This window comes from Pleurodeles waltl, chromosome 2_2, assembly GCF_031143425.1.
Source record: "Pleurodeles waltl isolate 20211129_DDA chromosome 2_2, aPleWal1.hap1.20221129, whole genome shotgun sequence".
Taxonomy (NCBI): Eukaryota; Metazoa; Chordata; class Amphibia; order Caudata; family Salamandridae; genus Pleurodeles; species Pleurodeles waltl.
The window spans coordinates 816,994,549-817,011,293 of record NC_090439.1 but is presented as its reverse complement, the minus strand read 5'-3'; positions in this window follow the sequence as shown (position 1 = coordinate 817,011,293).

Here is a 16,745-nt window from a genome sequence, read left to right as displayed (position 1 = left end):
TACTTACAACACCATCCATTACACCCAAACAGTGCCCCAAACCCCTGACTCACCTGTACCTCTGGCTGTCCATAGAGCTTGCCGTACAGGGGGAGGACCCCGTCCACAAGCCTCTCCAATTCCTCCTGGGTGAAGGCCGGGACCCTTTCCCCTGCAACACGAGCCACTTCTATGACCAGAGGCAGGACACAGCAGCACACTCAGTGGAGTACCTGCTTGCACGAGTTCAGGGAGTCAAGTGAAGTTGGAGTGATGAATTCACGTATGTTCTGCATCGGTGTGTACCGTCACCACCGGCGGCGATCATGATACGCCAGGATTCCCCATTGGGATCCATGTTAACCAATGACGGTACGAACGGCGGTTACATCAATCGCTAGTGGTATGAGGTCACTTCCACAACGACAGTTCTGGATTACAGGGGACAGATATTTTGGCCTTAACTACGTATTAATAAAAATGAAAAGTGCACAATGCAGGCCCTATTGTTCACCCAAAACACCTATGCATGTGACCATTAACAATACCACTCATAACAAACACTGCTCACTCATTAATGTCTAGATGAAAATCTGTCAAGTACATGTTTCTTTTGAGTCCCTACAATCAAGTAAGCAGTGCACAAGGACAATGTGTGCCTATGTATGTGTGTTCCTCACACGTGTTTTAAATCCCTCCTAGGTACTGACCCTTGTGGCGGGGAAGGGCCCCATCGGTGTACAGACCACTTGTTGATTTGCAGACCATGGTGGAGCGTCACATCATAATCAAGTACAGACTCACCCGTGCAACTATTGTCGAACTTTGTGCATTACTGGATCCTGCACTAACTCCGGCAAATCGTAATCAGCATGCCATCCCTACTGAAGAGCAGGTGCTCTCTGCACTCCATTTCCTGGCCATGGGTTCATTTAAAGTGACAGTGGGCAGGGGTGCAGGATTTTCACAGCCAATGTTCAGCATGGTACTGACAAGATGTCTAAATGCATTTGTACAACACCTGCAGTCCTATGTGAGGTTTCCCCAAAGTGCTGACCTCCCTGCCATGAAATCTGACTTCTATGCGATTGCAAACATACCCCATGTGATCGGTGCCATTGATGGCACCCACATACCTATCATACCCCTAAGAGTCAGTGAACAGGTGTACAGAAACAGAAAGAACTTTCACTCCATGAACATCCATTTGGTATGTACTGCAGACCAGTACATCTCACATGCCATGATCCCCGGTTCAGTCCATGATTCCTTTGTGCTGAGGAACAATAGTGTGCCACAGAAGATGCAACAACTACAAGAGGACAGAGGGTGGATCATAGGTAGGTGTTTCTGTCACTAACTGCCACCTAGCAGACAGCCAGGCTGTCTGACTCAGAGGCTTGACAATGACTACTCTGTTTGCACCATTTTCCAGGTGATTCTGGCTATCCCAACTTGCGTTGGCTCCTGACACCAGTGAGGAATCCTGAGACAGATGCAGAGAGGAATTATAATGAGGCCCATGGACGTACTAGGAGGGTGATAGAGCGCACAATAGGTCACCTGAAGGCTAGATTTTGTTGTCTTCATATCTCTGGGGGTTCCCTGGCCTATGGGCCTGAAAAGGTGTGTAGAATAGTGGTGGCCTGCTGCATGCTGCACAACGTGGCAGTGAGAAATTCTATCCCCCTCTTGGCGGTGGATGGTGCGGTATATCTTGACCAGCTTCCTCAGAGAGGGGAGGAGAGTGATGGTGATGATGAGGAAGGGGAAGATGTCAATTCCAGGACCCAACTGATACAACTCTACTTCCAGTAACTATGTGGGACCCAGGGCTGACATTGGTGTTTGTGACACATACTGTCAGTGTGCTTTGTCATCTGGGGGGGGTTGAATCTACTATTTGAAACTTGGTTCAGGTCAGCATGGTACCAAATAAAAGATTTTTGGACAACATTTAAGCACACAGGTGTACTTTCATGCTACGCATTACCAATAAAGTAGTTATCAGCCAGTTACATCCATACTTCACTTCGTTCACACATTATGACAGGGGACAGTGTTACAGGTGTGATATGGGTTTTATTGGTGGCAGGAATTGAATAGTGCAATTTACAATGATGGCAGTTGACCATGGGTGGTTGTCCTCAATGCCAACATGGTGGCAGCCTTGTTGGTAGTATTGATAGGTCCATCAATGCTTACATGAGTTCTCATTGATTGTTAGCACTGTTTGGTGGTTGATTGTGTGGGATGGTTGGTGTGCAGAGTGTTGCAGAGTTACTTCTTGAAGGGGGCCTTGTTTTTGGCAGGGTTTGCAGTCCCATATCTTGGACTGAGGGTCTGTTTGGCCTCCTGGTGTTGACCTATAGGGGATGACATGGTTGATCCTTGTGTTTCCTTTGAGGGTAGTTCCTGGGATGTTGCTGCTAATGGTGTCATTGTCCGGTCTGTCTCCTGTGCTGTAGTGGGGGCCTCCTGTCCTGTGTGGATCTCAGACTGGGTTTGTACCAGCTGCAGCAGTGCTCCTGCTATGCTGGCCATTGTGGGGTTGTGCAGTTTCCACTGCTCCATGGCTTCTTGGTGGTGTTCCTTCTGCATCCTCTGACTGTGCTCCAGGGTGGAAACTATCTGTGCCAATCTGTCATGGGTATGCTGGTAGGCCCCCAGGACCTCAGAGATCACGTCCTGGGCTGCAGCATCCATCTTGTGGCCTCGCCCTGGGCCACTGAGGCCCTACCACTGGGCCTAGCCCTCTGTGCCTGTGTCCCCTGCACAGGTCTGGCGGTACCACTTGTACTGGGCCATCATCTTCCTGCCTGTTGGTAGGGGGTGACTGTGGCCCCTGTACCTGTGTTCCACCAGTCTGCAGCCTGGATACACTGGTGTGGGGACGCTTACTCTGGTCTGATGTTCTTACCTGGGTGGTAAGGGTGTCAGTGGTATCCTGGGTGGGGTTGCTGCATGATGACAGTCCAGGACTGTGTGAGGGGCGGTTCTGCTCATCATGGTCCAGGGATCCTTCCTCAGTGTCCTGTGTGGTGCCTCTGTCTCCCTGGGGGGCACTGCCACTCCGTGTCCTGTCTGTCAGGGTGGAATTGGTGGTGGTGCCTGTTGGGGAAAATGGACAGGTCTGTTACAGATGCATGATCGGATGGGGTGCACAGGGCTGGGCTGTTTTGTGCAGGTGTAACTTTTTGGGGCCATGCAGGGTGCCTTTGTGAGGTTTGCACTGCATTTTGCATAGGATGTGGAGTTGCATTGCGGGTGGTGTAGTGCCATTGTGAATCCTTGCAGGGGTAGGTGGCTGTGCACAGGGGGAGGGATATGGGTCTGTTAGTGGGTTTGTGGTCATGCAGGGGGGTGGATTCCGTGACTGTGGGCTGGGTGGGGTAGTGGTCCTGGTGGGTGTTGGTGGGGTGGGGTGGTGCATGCATTCCAGGTGTGATGAATATATGGGGTAAATGTTGACGACTTACCCAAGTCCATTCCTCCAGTGAGTCCAGTGAGTCCCTCAGGGTGCAGGATGGCCAGTACCTTTTCCTCCAAGTATGCGTATTCGAGTGGTGTTGGTGGAGGTCCTCCCCCAGTCTTCTGGATTGCAATGTGGTGCCTAGGTGCCATGACCCTGACCTTCCCCCATAGGTCATTCCATCTCTTGCGGATGTCTTCCCTGGTGTGTGGATGGTGTCCCACTGCATTGAACCTGTTGATAATGGTCTGCCATAGCTCCATCTTCCTGGCGATGCGTGTGTGCTGCACCTGAACCCCAAATACTTGTGGCTCCACCTTCAGGATCTCATCCACCATGGTCCTTACCTCCCTTTCTGTGAAGCGTGGATGTTTGGGGGGTGACATGGTGGGTGTGGTGAATGGTGTCGGGGCTGGAATCACGGTGAGGGTTCTCTTCTGTGGGTCGGTGTGAGTCTTGTGTATAGTGGCGTTCCGTGTCTGCTTCTGGGGCTCTTTATCTTCGTTGGCCTAGTTTTGTTGCAAAGGATTGTGGGGTGTGTCTGTGAGTGCTTTATGGTGTTGTGGATGTGTGTCATGTGTGTGGGTTTCTAGCTTATCCAATATGTGCAATTCTTGCTGTGGTGTCCACTTGCCTCCCGTGGCGTTCGGCACCGCCAATGGTCATTCGACTTCCACTAACCGCCAAGGTGATTTGTGCATCATTATATGGAGGGCAGGATGTGCTCGCGGTGGCGGGGTGAAAGGTCGAGCATTTCCACCGACAGGGTCCTGGCAGTGACTGGTGGGCTGGTGATTTTTGGCAGGTTCAGGATTTTGGTTCATTATACGGTGGGTTTCTATTCACCGCCAACAGTGGTCTTTTGTTCACCGCCGCCACGGCGGTCAGCAGTGTTTACCGCCGTGTTCATATTGACCGCCATAGTCTAAGGTACAGGTTACAAGTAAGATGGTACATTGTCACACATTGACAGCATCCTGGCCACTCAGATCACTCTCTCTAACTGACATTCATCCACCCCAGAGCACACCTCAGCATTCCATGGCATCACAAACACAATGGCTAAGGAGCAGAAACTAGCAACTAAAGAGAGGAATGTATACCAAAAATTCACATCAGAAAGCACCTTCTCTCTTTAAAGAACAAAAGGAAATATCAAATCATGTTCAATGGAAATAACATCATCCTTAAACATAAGGACCACAGACGAAAGTACTCAGGATGGAATAAATGATCAAACAGTCCTATATAATTAGATACATTAATAATCACATCATGTAATTTTCTTCAGGACTATTATGGGGGTCATTACAACATTGGCGGTAAAAGCCGCTTACCGCTGTGCAGAAGACCGCCAATACACCGCAGTGGCCGCTGAATTCCGTCACAGCTATTATGACTCACATCTAGGAATCCGCCGAAATTCAGACACCCACACAAGTCCGCCACACCAAAGGTCAGTGATAATCCGGCGATAACAAATCCTCCACCGTCACGCCAACAGAAACACGCCCATGCTATTACGACCCACGAATCCACGCGGCAGTCTTTCAACCGCGGTATTCAATTGGCGGTACACACCGCCGCGCTCAAAATACACACACATCTCCAAAACACCGCCACATTGGACAATTCCAAATACACACACCTGATACACATACAAACAACACTCCCACACACCCAACACAATATAAAACAAACACCCACATCACCCACAAACCCCTACGACCCAAAATCAGAGACGAAGGCGACAGAGAGAGAGCACAGCAATAGAGAACCCCACCACACAGAGGCACAAAACACCATCACCCACACAACATCCACGCACAAAATTCCACACACCACTACACATCACCACACTCATCACCACATACACCACCCCACACATCACCTACACCACCCCATGGAATGCCAAAGACACCCCAGGTTTTCCGAGGAGGAGCTCAGGGTTATGGTGGAGGAAATCGTACGTGTAGAGCCACAGCCATTTGGATCACAGGTGCAGCACACCTCTATAGCCAGGAAGATGGAGCTATGGCGAAGAATCGTCGACAGGGTAAACGCAGTGAGACAGCACCCAAGAAATCGGGAGGACATAAGGAAGAGGTGGAACGACCTACGGGGGAAGATGCGTTCAGTGGTCTCCAGGCACAACATCACGATTCAGCGGACTGGTGGCGGACCCCCACCCCCTCCCCCACAACTAACAACATGGGAGGAGCAGGTCTTGACCATTATGCATCCAGAGGGCCTCGGAGGAGTCGGTGGAGGAATGGACACTGGTAAGTCAAATCTCAACTATAATATCCCCCACCCTACCTGCATGCTATCACACACCCCCACCCTCACCCCCTCCCCTATCACTCCAACTCCTCACTAATGTACTAATAACACAAACCACACATCCCAACACCAAGCCCTGCATGACACAACTAAGCATGGACACCCATCACTAAAGCATGCCCACTGCACATACCCATAACACCCCCAAACCATCATCACACAAGCCCCCACACAGGAATGCTTGCACTGGGGTACACGCACACCCAACCATTGCACACCATGACTCACACAGATGCAATAATCATGCTTTTATACCCCTGCAGGACCACTACGTAACGTCACCAGATAGGAGGGTCCAGACATGTCCATTCCACCCCCAGAAGAGGCCCACAGTGATGACAGCAGCTCTGGCCAACTGGATCCAGATGACCAGCCCGGACCATTGCGGGCCTCGGGACAGTCGGTTTCCCTCGCACAGGCACAGCCCAACACTGACTTTCACCCTCTGGTAACAGCAGCACAGCACCCACCCAGCGGGCCCATACCTCCATCCCCAGGACACGTCAATCAGCTGTGTGTCCACCACTACAGGGAACCCAGGAAAACCCACCACCACAACAACAACAGGGACCAGGGGGCAGTGGTAGTGGGCACACGGTCCAGGGGACGGAGGCACAGGAACACAGGGGAACTGGGAGAGCTGCCGTGCGACAGGGGGCGGAGAGGCCAAGGGAACCCAACCTCCACAAGGCCCTCTCCTCCATCATGGTAGCCTACCACCACTCCCAGGAGATGATGGCTACGGTCCTGGCCAAGTTTCAGGAAACCCAGCGCATGCAGGAGGAACAGTATTTCGGCTTCAGGGAGGAGCTCAGAACCATCAGCTCCGCCCTGGGCACCATCGTAGGGGTGCTGAAGGACATACAAAAGACCATGAGGGACACTGTGGCACCCTGACACTAGCCTGGACGATGAACTGCCCACCACCTCTGCCGTCGCTAGTGGACAGGACGCCCCGCCACAGGACCACCACACCAGCACCCCACCCCCTGCAGACGGAGAACCACCCGTAAGCGGTCCCTGAGATCCAGGAACAGGACAGAGCAAGATGGCAAAACCCCACCAGGAAATTAGACCACCCTGATTGTCCTCCCACTGTCCCACTTTGTTACCCTGTCCAGATTGGAACTGCCCCAGCTCCACTTCCTATGCCCATATTGGCAATGCACCTTTGAGACTAATAGACTGGACTCTGCCATGGACATTCCTCCACCATCACCATTTTGCCACCCCCTCCAATAATTAGCACATCAATAAACACCCTTGAACCACAAAACAATCTGGAGTCAGTCTGTGATTTAGAAAATGTGTATTAACTATGACAGTGACAAAATCCGTTCTCAACAGTAATGTCAACATACCTATGTCACACATCACAAGTCCATGAAGGATGCAAGAAGATGACACACATTGGTAACCACACCTGTGAAACCGTAATGGAAATGTATCACTCAGTCAGCAGATACTACTTCAAATTGACAGACAGTATAGAGGTAGAAGTGTGAAAGTGAATGTAATAGTTAAAAAAGTGTTCTCACCTGTGTGTCACTGGAAATATTGCTGTATGACAGAGTCCCTGTTGTCAATGTCTTCTTCCTCTGCTTCCTCCTCATCACTGTCCACAGGCTCCACAGCTGCCACAACACCGTCATCTGGACCATCCTCCTGCAGAAAAGGCACCTGGCGTCGCAAAGCAAGATTGTGAAGCATCGAGCAGGCGATGATGATCTGGCATACCTTCCTTGGTGAGTAGAATAGGGAACCACCTGTCATATGGAGGCACCTGAACCTGGCCTTCAAGAGGCCGAAGGTGCATTCGATCACCCTCCTAGTCCGCCCATGGGCCTCACTGTAGCGTTCCTCTGCCCTGGTCCTGGGATTCCTCACTGGGGTCAATAGCCAAGACATGTTGGGGTAACCAGAGTCCCCTAATAGCCACACACGGTGCCTCTGGAGTTGCCCCATCACATACGGGATGCTGCTATTGCGCAGGATGTAGGCGTCAGGCACTGAGCCAGGGAACATAGCATTTACATGGGAGATGTACTGGTCTACCAAACATACCATCTGTACATTCATAGAATGATAACTCTTCAGGTTCCTGTACACCTGTTCACTCCTGTGGGGGGGGGGATCAAAGCCACATGGGTCCCATCAATGGCACCTATGATGTTAGGGATATGTCCCAGAGCATAGAAGTCACCTTTAACAGTAGCCAAATCGTCCACCTGAGGGAAAACGATGTAGCTCCTCACGTGTTTCAGCAGGGCAGACAACACTCTGGACAACACGTTGGAAAACATAGGCTCGGACATCCCTGATGCCATAGCCACTGTTGTTTGAAATGACCCACTTGCTAGGAAATGGAGCACTGATAGCACCTGCACTTGAGGGGGGATTCCTGTGGGATGGCGGATTGGTGACATCAGGTCTGGCTCCAACTGGGTACACAGTTCCTGGATTGTGGCACGGTCAAACCTGTAGGTGATGATTAAATGTCGCTCCTCCATTGTTAACAGGTCCACCAGTGGTCGGTACACCGGAGGATTCCGCCACCTCCTCACATGTCCCAGCTGACGGTGCCTAGGAAGGACAACAGCGACCACAGAGTCAACAAATTCTGAGGTATGTACCCACAGCTACACAGAACATGACCCTAAATACAATATCCTTCATGTATGTGTGTTGAGTGTAGGCCTAGGTATGTGTGACGCAGTTGTAAATGAAGCCATGTGGGCCCCTGAAATGGCGGCTGCCTGACCTCTAAAGTGGGACAATGGGATGTGAGGTAACTGCGCTGGTATTGTACACCGTCGCGGAAGGCGGTCAAAGACCGCGGCGCAATGCTGCATTGGTTAACATTGGACCCTATGGGCCCCAGGAGCCAATGACGAAGTGCACCGGCGGTGATGATACGCACCGCTGCGGACGTCACCGCCGTGGACGTGACTGCCATTTTCTATCTTTTCAATCATTCGATACCTGATCTTCGACAGGAGAGGACCTACACTGCAAGTGCTGCTGTGACCTCGGTCTGGAAGAGACAATGGCTGGTGCGTCTGGGGAAAGGGACCCTGCCTTCACTGTGCAGGAGTTGGAGAAGCTCGTGGACGGGGTCCTCCCCCAGTACACGCTACTCTACAGTCCTCCAGACCAACAGCTAAGTACACAGGGAGCACGTTGTATGGGCTATGCCTGGGTGGAGAGGGCTGGATGTCAATAGGAAGGGGGCAGAATCCTGCGAGCATGAAGAAGTGTGGTTGCATGTGCCACATGGTAAGGGCAGGGATGTGGGCCACTCACTTCGACTGTGCTGTTGCTACTAACTTCTCGTCTTCCCCTGTACATGTCATGTAGGTCAGCGCCCACCAGAAGAAGGATATTTGGCGTGCCATCGCCAAGGACGTCCGGACCTTGGGGGTCCACCAGAGACAGAGCACCCACCTCTGTAAAAGATGGGAGGACATTTGCCGCTGGAGTAAGAAGACAGCGGAGGCTCAGCTGGGGATGGCCTCACAACGTGGGAGGGGTGCCCATCGAACCATGACCCCCCTGAAGTTCCGGATCTTGGCGGTGGCCTACCCTGAGTTGGATGGGCGCATGAGGGCACGCAGTGGAGGGTTCTGGGTGGGGGAGGAGGGCTGTGGGTTTCCCTATGCCAGGGGGAGTTCCGTAGGCTAGGCCCCTCCGGAATCCAGGTCATGTGCCACTCCACCCCACCTCTGTAGAGTGCCAAGTACAGGTATACATGCCCCTGTGTCATCTATGTGGGTAGATGACACTCAAAGCCATGTAGGCCATATCCCAGGAACTGCATCTGTAGAGGCCAAGAGCACGGCGTACTACAGTGGGCTGCTGTGTCTGTATTGTCCGCCAAGGGTAGCGGTAAGCCATGCACTCAACCTGTCTTTCTTCTGTTTCCCCACCCCTTTTTGTGCTCTCCCTGTTCTTTTGTGCATCAGCATCATCAGGCGGAGGTACAGTGGCACCGGAGCACGAGGAGGCTGCATCCCACATGGCCATGGAGGGCCACACCACGGACACAGAATACACCAGTGGGACGGAGGGCGAGGGGAGCTTCACGTCGGTCACCGGATCAGCAACCAGCGACACGGACTCGTCCTCCGATGGGAGCTCCCTTGTGGTGGCGGCACCATCTGTGCCCCTCACTTCTACAGGTACAGCCGCCAACCCCCCTACCAGCACCGCCCTCCCAGCAGCCCCTCAGCCTTCGCTCCGTGCCCGCTCATCCAGGAGGGTGGGCATCACCTTCGCCCCAGGCACCTCAGCCCCTGCCCCTGTCACCCCTGCTGCCCTGGTCAGGCTGCCCATCATCGAACCCTGCAATCTCTGGCCTCAGCACTGATGGCAGCCATTGTCCCTGTGTCTAGCCTCCCCCTCCAACTTCCTCCACCCAGACCCAATCCCCTGTACCCCAGCCTATCCCAAGCACACCATCAGACCAGCCTGCACACACCTCAACACACAAGGCACCACACATCCCACAGGCACTCACACAAGCATCACCCACATACAGACACAGCAACATCTACTGCCTCCACTGTGACCCCCTCCTCGTTGTCTCCCTCCTCCCTCCCAGTGTTGTCTACACTCTCACCTGCATGCACTACCACTACAGCCACTAGGACTCGCACCAGAAACCCCAGCACCACACCCCGCTCACCTGCACTCACCAACCCCACTACCATTTACACATCCCCTGTGTCCTCTCCCAGTGTGCCTGTGACGGCCCCTCCCAAAGTACACCAACGCGGACACCCACACACTCAACATCCATCAACCTCACGACAGCCTCCAGAACCTGCACCTGCACCCAAATCATCTAAAGTTACACCTCCTACAACCACCTCCTCTTCCTCTACTCCCAGACCCCCTCCAGCTACCCATCCCAGTGTTCGTCAGAAACTTTTCCTGAGCAACCTTGACCTCTGTCCCACCACCCCTCCAATTCATAGGTCCCGTACTAGCACCTCAGCCAAAAAAAGTTCGGCACCAGTGGTGCGTGTTAGAGATATGTGGAGTGCACCGGCCACCAGTGCAGCCAGTGTGACACGGAGCCAAAGCACTGCCAGTCCACCCCCTGTAAAGCACCAGAAGTTGGACAGTGCCCGACCGGAGAGGGTGAAGAATCCTGCCAGCAAAGCCGCCCACAAGGGTCCCGGGGGGAGTGTTGAGTCAGCTGTGACCCCTCCCAAGGTGGTGAAGGGGCAGAAGAAGTCTCCAAAGTCTGGTAAGAGCAGCACGGCAGAGAAGGCCGCCATACTCCCCGCTGGCCAGGACGCCACCGCCAGCCCGATCGTCACTGATCCGGAGACCACCGCCAGAGTCAGTGCCCTGGAGGGCAGCACTATCGTCACTGGTCAGGAGAACACCACCAGAGTCAGTGCCCTGGAGGGCAGCACTATCGTCACTGGTCCGGAGACCACCGCTAGAGTCAGTGCCCTGGAGGGCAGTACTATCATCACTGGTCAGGAGACCACCGCCAGAGTCAGTGCCCTGGAGAGCCCCGGCAGCCACAGCCCTGCTGGGCACTGAGGTACCGTCATGCCACACACCGCTGCACGGGTCAGAGACAGCAAAGTCAAGCACCGCTGAACATGGCAAGCACTGCTGAACAGGGCAAGCACCGCTGAACAGGGCAAAGACCGCCATGGCAAGCACCGCTGAACAGGGCAAGCACCGCTGAACAGGGCAAAGACCGCCATGGCAAGCACCGCTGAACAGGTCAGAAACTGCAAAGTCAAGCACCGCTGAACAGGGCAAGCACCGCTGAACAGGGCAAAGACCGCCATGGCAAGTACCACTGAACAGGGCAAGCACCGCCAACTCAAGCATCGTTAGCCCATGTGCGGCTGGGACAGTGACGGAACTGGGACCGTCACGAGGAGTGTGATGCACTCTGGGCACCAGTCCCCCTCCAGAACCAGTGGAGAACTGCATCCACTACCTGAATCCTTCACACGATGAAGCACTCTGGGCACCAGTCCCCCTCCAGAACCAGTGGAGAACTGCATCCACTTGAGAGACTGTGGCTTTGCACTCCCCAGTATGGTACAGTGGGCAACCCACCCACTGTAGAGACTTGAGAGACTGTGGCTTTGCACTCCCCAGGATTGATCAGTGGGCAAACCACCCACTGTAGAGAATTGAGAGACTGAGGCTTTGCATTCCCCAGGATGGTACATTGGGCAACCCACCCACTGTAGAGACTTGAGAGACTGTGGCTTTGCACTCCCCAGGATTGATCAGTGGGCAAACCACCCACTGTAGAGACTTGAAAGACTGTGGCTTTGCACTCCCCAGGATGGTACAGTGGGCAACCCACCCACTGTGGAGACTTGAGACACTGTGGCTTTGCACTCCCCAGGATGGTACAGTGGGAAACCCACCCACTGTAGAGACTTGAGAGACTGTGGCTTTGCACTCCCCAGGATTTTTCAGTGGGCAAACCACCCACTGTAGAGACTTGAGAGACTGTGGCTTTGCACTCCTCAGGATGGTACAGTGGGCAACCCACCGACTGCAGAGACTTGAGAGACTGTAGCTTTGCACTTCCCCGGATTGATCAGTGGGCAAACCACCCACTGTAGAGACTTGAGAGATTGTGGCTTTGCACTCCCCAGGATGGTACAGTGGGCAACCCACCCACTGTAGAGACTTGAGAGACTGTGGCTTTGCACTCCCCAGGATTGATCAGTGGGCAAACCACCAACTGTAGAGACTTGAGAGACTGTGGCTTTGCACTCCCCAGGATGGTACAGTGGGCAACCCACCCACTGTAGAGACTTGAGAGACTGTGGCTTTGCACTCCCCAGGATACTTCAATGGGCATGGAGCCCCATTGTGGATCTGGCTTTGCACTCATCCGGCTGAGGTGCCCCCTTCCCTTCCCCCTGAGGTGCCTGTTGTATTTCTATCTGATGCCCCTGCAGTGATCTCTCCGTTTCTGGACAGGTATCGTGTGTGGGCCTCGCACATGCATTTTGGGCCCAGTGGTCAACGGACATTGAACTGTGCATACCTGCACTACTAATCGTGATGTATATATTTGGAATGTGTATATATTTCTGTATAGATGAGCTTACTGTATTTTTATACATTACAACAGTTATACTGATTCCCTTTTGTCTTTGCATTCTTCCGGGGGGGGTTGTGGGTTGTTACTGTGATGTTTGGATATACATTGGTGTGTGTGTTGTAGTGGGTGAGGTTCGGGGTGGGGGTGTTGCATGTGTGTCCCCCTGACTTTTGCCTCCCCCTCCCCTATGTCGTAGGTGCAGTACTCACCGTTGTCTTCGGCGCCGCCGTTGCTGATGTTCATAAAGGAGCAGTAAGACAAGCGCAGGGAGTATTTGGAGTTCGGGCTCCATGGTGCCATCCTTCCTCGTGGAGTGTGTTAAGGTGAGCGTTTTCCCATTGCAAAAGCTGTTTCCGCCGTGTTTTTATCCACGGTGAATCCGCCCCGGAAAAGGTGGCAGATTGGCCAGTTGTAATACTGTGGGCGGTACATTGTCTCCCGCCTGTCTGTTGGCGGTGACCGCTGCGCTGCTTGTCTGTACGGCCGTGGCGGTCGGACTGTTAAAGTGGCTGTCTATGTTGGCGGTTTCCGCCACGGTCATAATTCCCTTTTTTTTTTCGCCGGCCTGTTTGCGGTATTACCGCAGCTTTAACACCGTCCGCCAGGGTTGTAATGACCCCCTTAGAGTATAGACCTCTAACATTAGATACATTAAGAATCACTTCATCTAGTTTTCTGCAGAACTTAAAGTACTAATAATAACAAAATTAAGAAGGACTCCAGATGGAAGTAAATGATCATACACTCCTACAACATCAGGTGCTTTCATAATCATATCATGCAATCCTCTGCAGGCCTTAGCAAGCTAATAAAACAACACTCACCCGGCCCTGCAATGCAATAGTAAGGTACACGGCCCTCCAAGGCAACATCAGAGTATACGGTCCTGCAATGCAACACTAAGATTCTCGACTATGCAACACAATGCTAGGGTACACAGCACTACAAAGCAACACTAAGGTTCAGGGCCATGCACACATGTTTTAAATCCCTCCTAGGTACTGACCCTTGTGGCGAGGAAGGGCCCCATCGGTGTACAGACCACTTGTTGGTTTGTGGACCATGGTGGAGCGTCACATCATAATCAAGTACAGACTCACCCGTGCAACTATTCTCGAACTGTGTGCATTACTGGATCCTGCACTAACACCAGCAAATCGTAATCAGCATGCCATCCCCACTGAAGTACAGGTGCTCTCTGCACTCCATTTCCTGGCCACGGGCTCATTTAAAGTGACAGTGGGCATGGGTGCAGGATTTTCACAGCCAATGTTCAGCATGGTACTGACAAGATGTCTAAATGCATTTGCACGACACCTGCAGTCCTATGTGAGGTTTCCCCAAAGTACTGACCTCCCTGCCATGAAATCTGACTTCTATGCGATTGCAAACATACCCCATGTGATCGGTGCCATTGATGGCACCCACATACCTATCATACCCCTAAGAGTCAGTGAACAGGTGTACAGAAACAGAAAGAACTTTCACTATATGAACATCCATTTGGTATGTACTGCAGACCAGTACATCTCACATGTGAATGCCATGATCCCCGGTTCAGTCCATGATTCCTTTCTGCTGAGGAACAATAGTATGCCACTGAAGATGTAACAACTACAAGAGGACAGAGGGTGGATCATAGGTAGGTGTATCTGTCACTAACTGCCACCTAGCAGACAGCCAGGCTGTCTGACTCAGAGGCCTGACAATGACTACTCTGTTTTGCACCATTTTCCAGGTGATTCTGGCTATCCCAACTTGCGTTGGCTCCTGACACCAGTGAGAAATCCTGAGACAGATGCAGAGAGGAATTATAATGAGGCCCATGGACGTACTAGGAGGGTGATAGAGCGCACAATAGGTCACCTGAAGGCTAGATTTCATTGTCTTCATGTCTCTGGGGGTTGCCTGACCTATGGGCCTGAAAAGAAGTGTAGAATAGTGGTGGCCTGCTGCATGCTGCACAACGTGGCAGTGAGAAATTCTATCCCCCTCTTGGAGGAGGATGGTGCAGTATATCTTGACCAGCTTCCTCAGAGAGGGGAGGAGAGTGATGGCGATGATGAGGAAGGGGAAGATGTCAATTCCAGGACCCAACTGATACAACTCTACTTCCAGTAACTATGTGGGACCCAGGGCTGACATTGGTGTTTGTGACACATACTGTCAGTGTGCTTTGACATCTGGGGGGGGGGTTGAATCTACTATTTGAAACTGGGTTCAGGTCAGCATGGTACCAAATAAAAAGAAATTGGACAACATTTAAGCACAGAGGTGTACTTTCATGCTACACATTACCAATAAAGTAGTTATCAGCCAGTTGCATCCATACTTCACTTCGTTCACACATTATGACAGGGGACAGTGTTATAGGTGTGATATGGGTTTTGTTGGTGGCAGGAATTGAACTGTGTAATTTACAATAATGGCAGTTGGTCATGGGAGGTTGTCCTCAATGCCAACATGGTGGCAGCCTTGTTGGTAGTATTGATGGGTCCATTGATTGTTAGCACTATTTGGTGGTTGATTGTGTGGGATGGTTGGTGTGCAGAGTGTTGCAGAGTTACTTCTTGAAGGGGGCCTTGTTTTTGGCAGGGTTTGCAGACCCATATCTTGGCCTGAGGGTCCGTTTGGCTGCCTGGTGTTGACCTATAGGGGATGACATGGTTGATCCTTATGTTTCCTCTGAGGGTAGTTCCTGGGATGTTGCTGCTAATGGTGTCATTTTCCGGTCTGTCTCCTTTGCTGTAGTGGGGGCCACCTGTCCTGTGTGGATCTCAGACTGGGTTTGTACCAGCTGCAGCAGTGCTCCTGCTATGCTGGTCATTGTGGCGTCGTGCAGTTTCCACTGCTCAATGGCCTCTTGGTGGTGTTCTTTCTGCATCCTCTGACTATGCTCCGGGGTGGATACTATCTGTGCCAATCTGTCATGGGTATGCTGGTAGGCCCCCAGGCCCTCAGAGATCACGTCCTGGGCTGCAGCATCCATCTTGTGGCCTTGCCCTGGGCCACTGAGGCCCTACCACTGGGCCTAGCCCCCTGTGCCTGTGTCCCCTGCACAGGTCTGGCGTTACCACTTGTACTGGGGCCATCATCTTCCTACCTGTTGGTAGGGGGTGACTGTGGCCTCTGTACCTGTGTTTCACCCATCTGTGGCCTGGATAAACTGGTGTGGGGACGCTTGTCCTGGTCTGATGTTCTTACCTGGGCACTGCCACTCCTTGTCCTGTCCGTCAGGGTGGCATGGGTGGTGGTGCCTGTTGGGGAAAATGGACAGGTCTGTTACAGATGCATGATCGGATGGGGTGCACAGGGCTGGGCTGTTTTGTGCAGGTGTAACTTTTTGGGGCCATGCAGGGTGCCTTTGTGAGGTTGGCTCTCTTGGAAAGATACTTTCTGTCTTACTGAACGTTACTTCGCTTTGAATAAATGAACTTTTTCCTGAAGACAAGACTTGAATACCGATATGTGTGATTGCTTCATTCAACCTAATACATAACGACAAAAATTTCTCAATCTCGTTCATATTTGACCATTGTATATTGTGTGCTGTGATCTCTTTTGTATGCTATTATCTGTGTATTAACCCTACACATTATTGTTGCCCAAGGGTAGTAGGGCATCTGATCACCTGCACCACGTCCTGTTTTCCAGACTTACAATTCTTATGTACATTCGCCTTGAGTGCGGCCAACTCTCACCCTTACTACCCATTACAATGTAAACTAGGGTACAGGGTCCTGCAATGCAACACTAAGGTAACCAGCTATGGACAGTAATGCTAGGTTATACAGTCCTGCAATGCAAAAGTAAGGTACACTATCCTGCAACACAATTCTAGGGTACACAGTC